This window comes from Tenebrio molitor, chromosome 9, assembly GCF_963966145.1.
Source record: "Tenebrio molitor chromosome 9, icTenMoli1.1, whole genome shotgun sequence".
Classification (NCBI taxonomy): Eukaryota; Metazoa; Arthropoda; class Insecta; order Coleoptera; family Tenebrionidae; genus Tenebrio; species Tenebrio molitor.
In genome coordinates, this window is record NC_091054.1 from 5546513 (window position 1) to 5557835 (window position 11323).

The window sequence follows — 11323 nt, forward strand, 5'->3', positions numbered from 1 at the left end:
AGAATTTGTGTCGCTCGAACTTACTCGAATGAGCCTTTCACCTTGAAGCGTGTGACGTGATGCGTGACGGTGAAAATAATTCACTGCCTAGAGAAGTTTTCACTTCAAAAATGTGAGTTCGCAGTCGCCACACTGCGAATTTATTTTTAGTGCGCCACTTATTGTTATAAATAAGCCCTTATCGTACGTTATCGTTTTCGCGACAATTAAAAGCGACATCCATTGTAGTCGATGTCCTGTTTACAAACAATAACCGTCGAGCTTTTTCCGTGTTATTAGTACTTTACAAACAATAACTCGGGAGCTTTTTCCCATATCATTAATATGGTCCTTTTAGATTTTTCCAGTTCGAACATACGAAGTCATTCATCAACATGTTAATTAAGATAAGGACGTGACTGACACGGTCCTTTCAGTTTCCACCAATAAATTGCCAATGACACCGCTTTTATTTTATTTTGATCCTGAAGATACCAGAAACGCATTTCGAATTCAGCTCTTTCCAGTGGAACATTCTGTGTTATTTTAGCAATTGCATCGGATCGTGACTTAGCAGCGCAAAGGAAAAATCTAGAGTGGATCGATCTCCGGAATTCGTTCAATTTTCCATCACCATACGCTTATTTTTAGAACAGTATTTGTCTTGTCCCGCCACCATTTAGTTGTGCAAACAGATGGATTTTTAATTAAGAGGAAAAACGAGGAGAAATCAGTTTTCACTTTTGACTAACACGACGGAGCTGGATTGTTTTCTGATGCAATTTTCAAAGTGGCGTCGCGGCTCCTGTTTAATTTTAATTTACTTTTTTAAGCAGTTACTTTTAATTAGAGTGTGCCAGGGTGTAAACACTGTTACAAAGCTCCAACGAGGGTGCAAAGTCATAATTAAAAAAGCTTGAAATGATTTAGAAGTGGCTCATTATTATATTTAAAAGGGTTCATTCTTGTTCTTACTTTATTATGTTCGCACAGGACGTCGCTCTGTGTGAAAAACAACGATGGTACGTGCCCTCGCGACACTTTTCCAACAGAACGAATGTTTGTAATATTTTAGGAAAAAGTTCAGACACATGAGCGTTCATATCGAGCGTTTGACAAAATGGGAGACACTTTTTAATCTGTCGACTCGAAAAATTGATAGCGTACGTTTTTTAATCTGTCTGCTTGATAAATTGTTACTATATTTTTGGAAACAATCGACTGTGTAGTAGCGACTCCGGTGGGTCGTTAATTAATTTTTCAAAACTCACATCAAAGTCGTCAGCTTCCTCCGGCAGCTTCGTCCCATTACTGGGATTTCAACTCCACCGGAGTCTCTCTCTTTGTTGTAGCGGAAGGAAATTTTGCATAAACAAGACATTTGTTACCGGTGGCAAACAAGACAAATTATCATGACAGTACGGCGTGTTTTCCATTTGGATCAGCTAAAATTCAAATTTACGACAAAATTTGAGTGATGTGTTTATGTTATGTAGGTAGGTGAGTACAGTGCTACGGCGTAAATTGCACAACGAAAAATCTTCAAAGATGTATTTTATACAGATCGATTTTCAAAACGTTATTGCGCAGCCGAGACTTGAAAACAGGCGAGGACAAAAGGCACTTTTTGGCCGAGATGCACATTAAATTATTTAGGCGACCGCGCGAACTACAAAGCAAAGGACATCATTAGAAAAATTACAAATTTATTTTGTATCTACTTTTATCAAATAGATACATTTATTAATACATATTGATAATTTTTTCTTGTATTTTTTATCACCCTGCCCACAAAACGAGAAATCTACTTTTTGCAATACAATTACATACTTATTCACATAGTTGACATGGTGACAATTATTGCGATTATCATCTGCGATGTCCAGCGGCGAATTAGACATTAGACATCACTTTGGCTGTTAGTTGTATTAGACATTTCTTCATCACGCTGTTGCTATCGATTATAGAACGTTCATTTTCAATAAGCACCAGAAATAAACGATACAACACTTTTTCCACGCGCCACGGTCACAAAAGTGCGTCCGAAAAAGAGTTACTTCTCGTCCGTATGGAAGTACGTAAAATTACTTTTTCATTAAGGGTGCCTAAAAAAATTAATTTAAGTGGCTTTGTCGTAAATACCGCACAGTACAAAAATAAAAGTCGTGATTATTCTTATTGACAAAAGAAGAGAGTTTTGAGGTTAACGACATGATCTGACTTAATTGTCTATGTTGTTAAAAAAAGCAAAAAGTTTAAATTTAAATTAATTTTTTTTTTTATTTTTTCAATGTGGTTTGGAAAACGAGAACGAATTTTATGATGTGATGAATTATTAGAAGGAAGTGACAAGTCACAAGTAATGTATTAATTTTTAAATTAGCAATAAGGGGGAAGAGCGATTTATGAGTAATTTATGATTTATTAGTAAAATGAAGCTATAAATTGCAGGGCAAAAAATTTAATTTAACTTCCATATAAAGAATTATAATTAATTGGGCAATATTTCAATTCAATTTCGACTGAATATGACATGTAGAAAAAAAAAGAAATAGATTACTGTTGAATAATAGATAAAATAGATTTAAAAAAAAATATATTCTTTTAAATAACGACATTGAGAGAAATCCAAGCAACACAAAATTGCGGTCATCCTACCTTGATGGTGCTCAACCCTGATTGGTCTAGTTTAGGATGTCTTTTCTCGATTATGGCTTGAGATAGGACTTTTTTCGTTAAAATTCAGATTGTCATATTTATCCAAATACACCCTTTTTTCTCTGGGGAGAGAGTTCTGGGACAGCCTGTATACAGGATGTTTCTGAAATAAGTGCATTAATTTTAACTGGTAATAGAACTCATCAAAAGGAACAACTTTTCTCTCTGGCATTTTGGCGAAAAACGTTGCGTAATGGCTTAAAAAAATAGGAAAGATTTTCCTAAAACCGTTCATATCTCCAAAACTAAGCTACCCAAAAACCTGAAACAACCAGATTCTTACGAAGTGGATTTTTTGCTATACGGGTAGATTTCTTTGAATTTCGATTTCTGCGTTAGAACACGTTTTCTGGATGAAAATGGACGTTTTTTTCATAGTAGCGCTGATCTCAATTAGCCATTGCAGTATTTAGTGGCGTAGGGCTATTTTAGTGAAAAATCTCTCCAATTTTTTTTTTTTGAATTAAACATCATTTTTCGGCAAAATGGTAGAGAGAAAAGTTGTTCCTTTTGAAGAGTTCTATTACCAGTTAAAATTTATGTACCTATTTCAGAAATACCCTGTATGCATTTAAAAATCTTCGCGGTCTGTAGCAACAGTGAAAAAAATCTGACCGTGTTAAATATCTTTCTTTTCTTCTCTTTTAACATTTAAAAACTTTAAAAACAAAAGAAATAAATTGTCAAAATGCATATTTTTTTTACAACCAAAAGTAGAAATCAGCTTCTAAGATGCAAAAATCACGACAGAATGTTACGTTTTATAGTTACAAATTTTCGGTTACACAAAAAATGTTGTGTACGCCTGGGGCCGCGAAATCCTCGAGATTCTCCTGTTCGCCCGCGAGCGCCCCTCGGCGACAACTTTTCTCTCGGTACGTTAAAGAATGATTTCGTGGCCTTGATGTACAAATAAATAACTATTAAAATTCTATACATTATACATGTTAAAATTGCTACCTAATCGATTAGCTGTCCGATTTCTTCACTGTGATTCGGAAAATTTAAACGAATATTCTTTTGTTGTGTGATTAATTATTATTATAGAAAATTGACAAGTGATCCGCAACGTATTAATCTTTAAATTTATGGTAATAAAAGCAACAACAATTCAATTAAGAAATGAAATGATATTTTGCATTTATGAAATTAAATCTAGAAAAAAATCTATTTAAAAATGGCTGTCTGTTGTGGTAGGTACTAGTAAAAAAAAACACAAACATACATTTTCAAAATATGTATGTTTTTATCCAGCATCTCATACACATACAATATGACAATAACTACGGTGCTTTTAAACAAATAAAGTGGCATATAAGTCACTAGTGATCTAAAAGCCATATATGTACGTCGCTAGTGATCTACAAAATTTTTTTGCTATGGTAATCGGAATCAAAACTTGAACTGATTTTCGCATCGTCGATCAAATTAATTTGTCAAATAAAAATGTCACAATTGTCATCGTTTTTCAACGATATTGTGGAGGTGTTAGATAAAGTTATGTATCTCACACGTGTGTTAGCGGCTATAAGTCACTTGAAAAAACTCAACCACTCGTTTTTAACTCGTGGTTTACCTGTTTTTTTCGCGTGATCAATATGCCGTCTAACACACTAGTACGATAAATAACTATTATAATATCATATTGATCAAAATTATTTGTCTTGTCAATGAACAGTGTAACTGACACAATTTTATTATTGAATGTTTGTTGTCATTTGTTTCATTTCTGGGCGATGACTCATTCGTATACGAACCGTTCTCAAATCCAAACCATTTTTGATCTTCTGTCATGACACCTATTGTAATAATCACATTTACGGCTGGATTATTCAAGTTAAGTCATAAGTTTTAAAATGTTTTGTATGTCATTGCCGCCCTTAATCAGAATCTTTTGAAATACTCCTACATGATATAACCTTGAAAGTTAATCCAAATAACTTTATCTATATCATCAGTGACAATAGAAATATTTTTGATTTCGAAAGGAAAAGCAATAAAAGAATAGTTATTTACATTACCAGATGCGTAAGTGAACTTTTTTTGCCAAGGAGGTAGTTCAAGACCCGAGGCGACAGCCGAGGGCCGTGAAACCTCCGCGGTGAAAGAAGAAACTTGCGCATCGTGTATTGTATTAAATTTTTCCTACTACGAAGCACCAACATTTTATAATGTTAAAAAAAAATAGCAAAAATCGTGCCGTATCGCGACCGTCCTTGGATCTTGGAAGTAAAAACCATAGCAACAGCTTTTACAAACATTTTATTTTTCGTCTTCAAACGGCGTGAATTGTGTAAGTGCGTGTAATCCGTAATAATGTTAGTTTGATAGTTTGCGGTTATTGGTATTTATGCAACAAGTTTTCCCGCAAAATATGGAATGTGACGGAATTGAAAGAGCCGCTGGAATTACGTTAGGCTCATTGTCGCCTGTCAAGTCGGGTGAGCGATATAACCTAACTTTCCAACAATTCATAAATCACAATAAATGTGAATAAGTAGATTAATTTTCCTTTGTTGTATTCAATTGGACTAATTAAACTACATATTATTATAAAATGTGTTGCTGTTTTCCATTTAATGTTTTGGGTACCTCAATCGAAATTGTCACAAAATAAAATAAATTCTCCTCGTCCCGTAAGGAATCTCCTAGTCGCGTAAGTATTTTACTTTCGTAGCTAGCAACCACACGCAAGATAGGATTCACTTTCGATTACAAGTGTGTTGCTAGGGCAGTAGATGAAACTTTCTAGATACGTAGTAGGAAAAATAATTTGAATAAAAATCATGGGAATAAAATTATAGTTGATTGTCAAATATTTTACAATTATTAGATAATAGACTAATCCATTAGATGCCTAATTCCTCCAGTTAAAATCGAACGAATATTCTTTTGTTGTGTGATAAATTATTACAGAAAATGGAGAAGTGACAAGCAACGTATTAATTTTTAAATTACTGGTAATGAAATTTGGTCGTAAATCTTATAATTGTTAGCTTTCAAATTACATAATTTACGGAGTCGAAATTTAAATTACTATTAATAAAAACTATTTCACAAGAAAATATCTCACTCAAGCCAAACTAGATCTTATAATTATTATGAATTGCAAATTTTTCAGTCTTGAAGAATAACGTTTATCTTCAGTGTGTTTTTTATTTTTTCAGCTGTAAACAAACATAATTCCTGTAATTACCCTTTAAAATTATTCAGCTGACTAATCGCTTAATATTTCTAAGCGAACAATAACAGCTTTCAAGGTGTAATAATATTTATTTAGTACCTCGCACACATGCTGAGTCTTTTACAACATAAAATTATTAAGCACCCGTTATAATTTCGTTTCACTATAACTGCTTTTAAATTTACAAATTGTCTAGCTTATGAATACTCGAGCGCGTTTTACGACTTTTGGCACGCTCCAACATTTTTTACCAACCCGTTTCTTTCGTAATTTACATCTCATCGAGCAACACATTTATAATTTTACGTTTCCCAAGAAAGAAATCGAAATTAACGCAATTTCATCTCCGAGTCAGTCGGACAATGAACAAACAGAATCGTCGCAAATCACTTTAACCACCAGAACAACCCTTCATAATTCAATTGACACTTTAATTAGTGAGCTTTAAAGCTCCGTCCGTTTGCGCGTAATTTTTACAGTCGCGCTTTAATCAAGAAAGCTCCGGTCTGAATCTCGACGTGGGTCAACAAAGGCCTTCGTTATCGACTGTCGTGGATTATTAAAGTTGCGAGATTAATGCGAGCTTTCGCACAAGGATTGCGTGGGACAAATTTGAATGCGAAGCGGCGCTGATGAAAGCCGTTTAAAAAATAAAGACGCGACTTTGGGATCAAAGAGAATTGCTGAAAGTCGAGAGCTTTCGTGCGAATTATTAGGAAAAAATGTGGACTTACCGGAGCGCACTTGTCACACTGTGGCGGTAAAATGCTGTGGAAAAAATCTCAGTTGGGGGATTTTTTGGCGTACATGTCAATAAGTGATGAATGAGTGGAACATAAATATCCGAGCTTAATCAGAAAGCCGCGCGTACTACACTGAAATTTACGGAAAGCTTATGAATTGAGATAAAAGTTTGTACGGACGAAAGCTCACGAGCGTCGACGATCGCTATCGTACGGCGTCGCGATCCTGCCGAAAAAGAAAACAATTCGAAACTGTGGCCGAAGAATTGGTGCGAATTGTTGAGTCTTCCACCGTAAATATTTACACAGTTAGCGATTTGATTGATCGCGTTACAGCTTATTCGGTTTCAGGTGCGATTTAAACCGAAACTGAAAATGTTTGCGTAGCGGAGCGCCTTCGAACCCTGACAGGGTTAAAGTCCGTAACTACCGCCACATAATAAATGGTCTCGGTCGGAGGTGAAAAAAATTATTTTGCGACCTCGACGCACCGTAAACCTTTACAGATTAAATAAACAATGGCGGCTTGTATAAATGTTTGTTTGGCGATTAATATTCCCATCGACCACACCGAATTAGTAGCAAGAGGGATCGCTGACAACTGGGAGGTATTAATAGTATTAACGGCGGCGGCGACACTTCCTGCAACAAATATTTTTTTTTGCTATTGTTTATCCGTGCTAATGAGGCACCACAAATTGGGGGGCAAAAGCGGACAAAACGGATTCAATAATTCTGCGCTATTTTTACATCTTTTATTTTTAAACCTACCTGGTTTTATTTATTTAAACAAATGAGTAAGTAGTAAGAATTTTATGCATTTTTAATCGTTTCTGAAAAGATAAATATACTCACTAGATATCTTTAAATTTTACAACGGAAAATTATTTCCGCTTATGAAATGTCGGTTATCTCCAGCAAAACGTTACAAATTTGGATTGTTTTGTATATCTACCAGGTGAGCCTGAAACTACTTCCCCTCTATTTTGTTTCTGAATGCATAGAAATAGTTATTTATGTGACGCGCTTAGTAAATTAATCTTTACGGGCGCGCTGGCACTTGTGGGACGAGTGACGTAAGGAACGAGTCTCCATAAGCCAGTAAGTAGGTATCGAGCGTTCAAATAGTCTGTGGGCAAGTAGCCTAGTACTGGCTTTTGTTTCTGTTGACGTATGGCGTTGCCATATAATCGCTATCAAGAAGAGATTTTACGATTATTTTTCTATGAATTGCAGGATCATGAGCTCCGGGAAGTTTATTTTCGGCAAGATGGCGCACTTATCTAACTCGGACAACAGATTTTTTTAAATAATCGTTTCATAATACTCAGAAGACTCATAATATCGTGATTGCTTTTCTTACACACTCCTGACATTTAACACGGCGTGATTTGACCCATAGCACAATAACTATATTTTCAGCCTCAGTTATACACAGTGTGTAACATATGTATGTTACAAAAATTTTACATTGAAACTCGACATATGATGGGATAAAAATTTGATTCTGCATAACTTTTTCTGATAACAGTGATAACCTCATTCGATATCTCGAACGTGAAACAAAATATAATTAAAGTGTTGAAAAGTGAGATGTGATTATGTATTTTTTTTTTTAATACTCGATAGTGTTAAAATTTGGAGCCATGGACTACAATATTTGACAGATATGTAGCTATTATTATATTTTATTTTTGTTTTTGATTTTTTTTCAATTTTATGAGTACTTTTTATTTTTGTATATTTTTTTATTTTTATACAGGGTGTATCTGAAATATGTGCGAATTTTCCAAAATGTTATGGAGAAAAGTTTCATAAATTGGCGAGTTCTTCCACTGGTTAAAATTAACACACGTATTTCAGATACACCCTGTATATTTTTTATTTTTGTATATTTTTTGTTTTTATTTATATTTTTAACTTTTGTATATCTTTTATTTTTGTATAATTTTTATTTTTATATATTTGATTTTTTTGTATATTTGTCATTTTTACATATTTTTTTAATTTTTAATTTAAAAGCATTTATATTTATAACTTTATCAAAATACGAAGTCAACAACTTCGTTTACCTAGATGCCACCTACAATAAACAGCATTTTCCCGAAAGGTGTTATGATGATTTGTTTATGTAACGTAAAAGCGGAAACAATTTTTGCCGTTTCGATTAAGCTTACCTGAAAATCCCTTGATTTATTTATTTGCATTTCGACAGGATTAAAGAGGAAACGCTGAGTTAATCCTGTTCACCAGACATACAAATATGCCACAGCTAATAGGACATAAAAAATCTCATAAAATCATTTATTTTTCTAACAAAATATGTAAGCAGCGTTCAGTGCACAAACAGATTTCGGCTCGCTTCCTCTAGAAACACGTCGCGTCGTGCACGCAACGGTTGCGCTGCGTTCGGTGATGGTATAGGTCTTAAAAGATTTTTTCGCGGATACCGCCATAACATGTCTTCAGCATTAGACGTCATAACTTATCATCAGTAGAGAAATGGGTGAAGGAGAAATTGACACATCCATTTCCAGCGCCACTCTAAATGTATCTCACGGAAGTATTGGCAACACGTAACGCAATTCATTTATTTCTTCTTATTTTGTTAGGGAGAATAATTTTTCTGGTGATTGTATTTTTTATGAACACTATTCGAAGGCGAATGACTTCTAGAATAGTCAAGTTGACGACGCTTGTATAAAGCAGAAGAGAATCAATTAATTTTAGTCTGGTGATATAAGTTTGATGTTGATGGTTTTGTTTATTATTATTAAATGGAAAATCCTCGTACAATGCAATTAAGTAGGAATATTACGACGTTTTATTTCCATATAGTGAAAATTTCATTACGAAGAAAGCTAAGTGTAAAGTTTAATTCCATACAAATGGGGAGCATAAACAGGATTCGAAACGTGCTCGGCGTGACAAATTCACTCCTTATCAGAATTAATTTCTTGGAGGGTTTAGTAATTATTGTTATCAGCCTCAATCAAGCAGTTAGATGTGAACGATATTACACTTGGGTGGTAAAATCTAAGGGATATGGAGATGATTTTGGAATAATCGGAGCGAGCACGTTATCAGAAATTTTATTAAGGTATCAGCCAAAACTATTGATTGAGAAATATTTTTGGAAGACGACAATCTCTAGAGAAAGCACATCGTGGAAGAGAAAGTCTGAACAATAATTAATACAAGAAGAAATACAGGAAAAAATTGATATTGCATTTCAAATAGCTTTTTATTGTTTTCTTATGACATGGGACTAAAATATTTTGAGTGTAAGTTTATCGCACGAGAGCAGCGAGGACAATAATTACACGAAGAATGAAAAGGCACTTTAATCCATTGGTATACAGGGTGTTATTGAAATGTGTGACCAAATTTTAACCACGAGCTACTGGCTTCATGTAGAACTCGGAAAAAATATCTAAAAAATTCTGTCAAAAAATAAAATGACATTTATTTTTTGAGCTACAATTTTTTAAATTGCTTTTAGTCTTCTACGTTGTCAAACAACCTCGTAGATAAAATTTCGGCACATTTTAAAAATACACCCTGTATATCATGTTTTATAAAATGTACGCCAATCCGAAGTAACCTATAGGAAATATGCTTTAAAACAAGGAAACCGCATTGGTGTACGTTTTATAAAATATGATATACAGGGTGTATTTTTAAAATGTGCCGAAATTTTACCTACGAGGTTGTTTCATAACGTAGAAGACTAAAAGCAATTAAAACAAATTGCAGCTCAAAAAATAAATGTCATTTTATTTTTTGCCAGAATTTTTTAGATATTTTTTCCGAGATCTACATGAAGCCAGTAGCTCGTGGTTAAAATATCTGTACAACTTTCAATAACACCCTGTATGTTATTTTTTGTACGACCTAGTGTATTTAATCGTTTAATGGTAAAATAAATTTGACAAAAAGACAGCAAAACAGGACACTAGATTTTTTTTCTTTTTTCATAACATGCCTGAATGGCGTGGCGTGTTTTTCAAGAATACATTTAATTCTCATGTTCATACATTACTTTATTGTTACTTTGACACATTACGAGTATGTCAACGTAACCATCCCACTTTGAATAAATTAACCTAATCGGTTGTGCTTTTACTCCCAAGAGACTAACACTGCTACTTTACCCCCTCTTTTGAGGGACTGAAATAACGCTCTATGCAAAGGTCGCCCAAAAATAAATTTATTATTAATAAACGACTCAAGCATTAAATAAACGAAAGGTCAGAAAGGGTAGGAATAAAGAAAGCACAAGGGCGTTTTTGAAGTGTATATTTGGTTCCCTATCTAATCGTAAGACATCTCTGAAGCTACCTCTGGAGGTGTTGGATTCTCTCATGGGCTGTGACCTTGGAAATATCTGTGCGAAGGCGGAGCGATAAACGCGAGGGAGACCGGTATTCGTCGTTTACGCAGATATGACTCACAGCCCATGAGAAAATCCAAGACCTTTACAAGTGACTGTCTTAAATGGAATAAGGGTGTATTAAGTTTCCTAAACCCCTTATTCCATATAAAAATCCTTGACATTTATTATTTTTAGGTTGGCAACGAATTTTGGAAGGCTGAGGTAACCCAAGAGCAACCCAAGCAATTCTGGAGTTCTGGAGAATTTTATTGAACTAATATTTTAATTTTAAATTCCTGTGGAAAATTTCACACATCAACTTCT

At 34.2% G+C, this 11323-nt stretch overlaps 1 protein-coding gene across 2 annotated transcripts in view; it reads right to left on the reverse strand.

Annotated features, from left to right (window-relative positions):
• Positions 1-6775, reverse strand: part of CCHa1-R (CCHamide-1 receptor) — a 78434-nt gene extending 71659 nt beyond the window's left edge. Inside the window, exon 1 of one of the 2 annotated variants that reach the window (XM_069057869.1) lies at positions 6616-6775. The gene's annotated coding sequence lies outside the window, so the exon portion shown is untranslated. The remainder of the gene's footprint in view (positions 1-6615) is intronic. The other variant, XM_069057875.1, reaches the window with a different exon arrangement.
• Positions 6776-11323: the final 4548 nt, after the last annotated feature.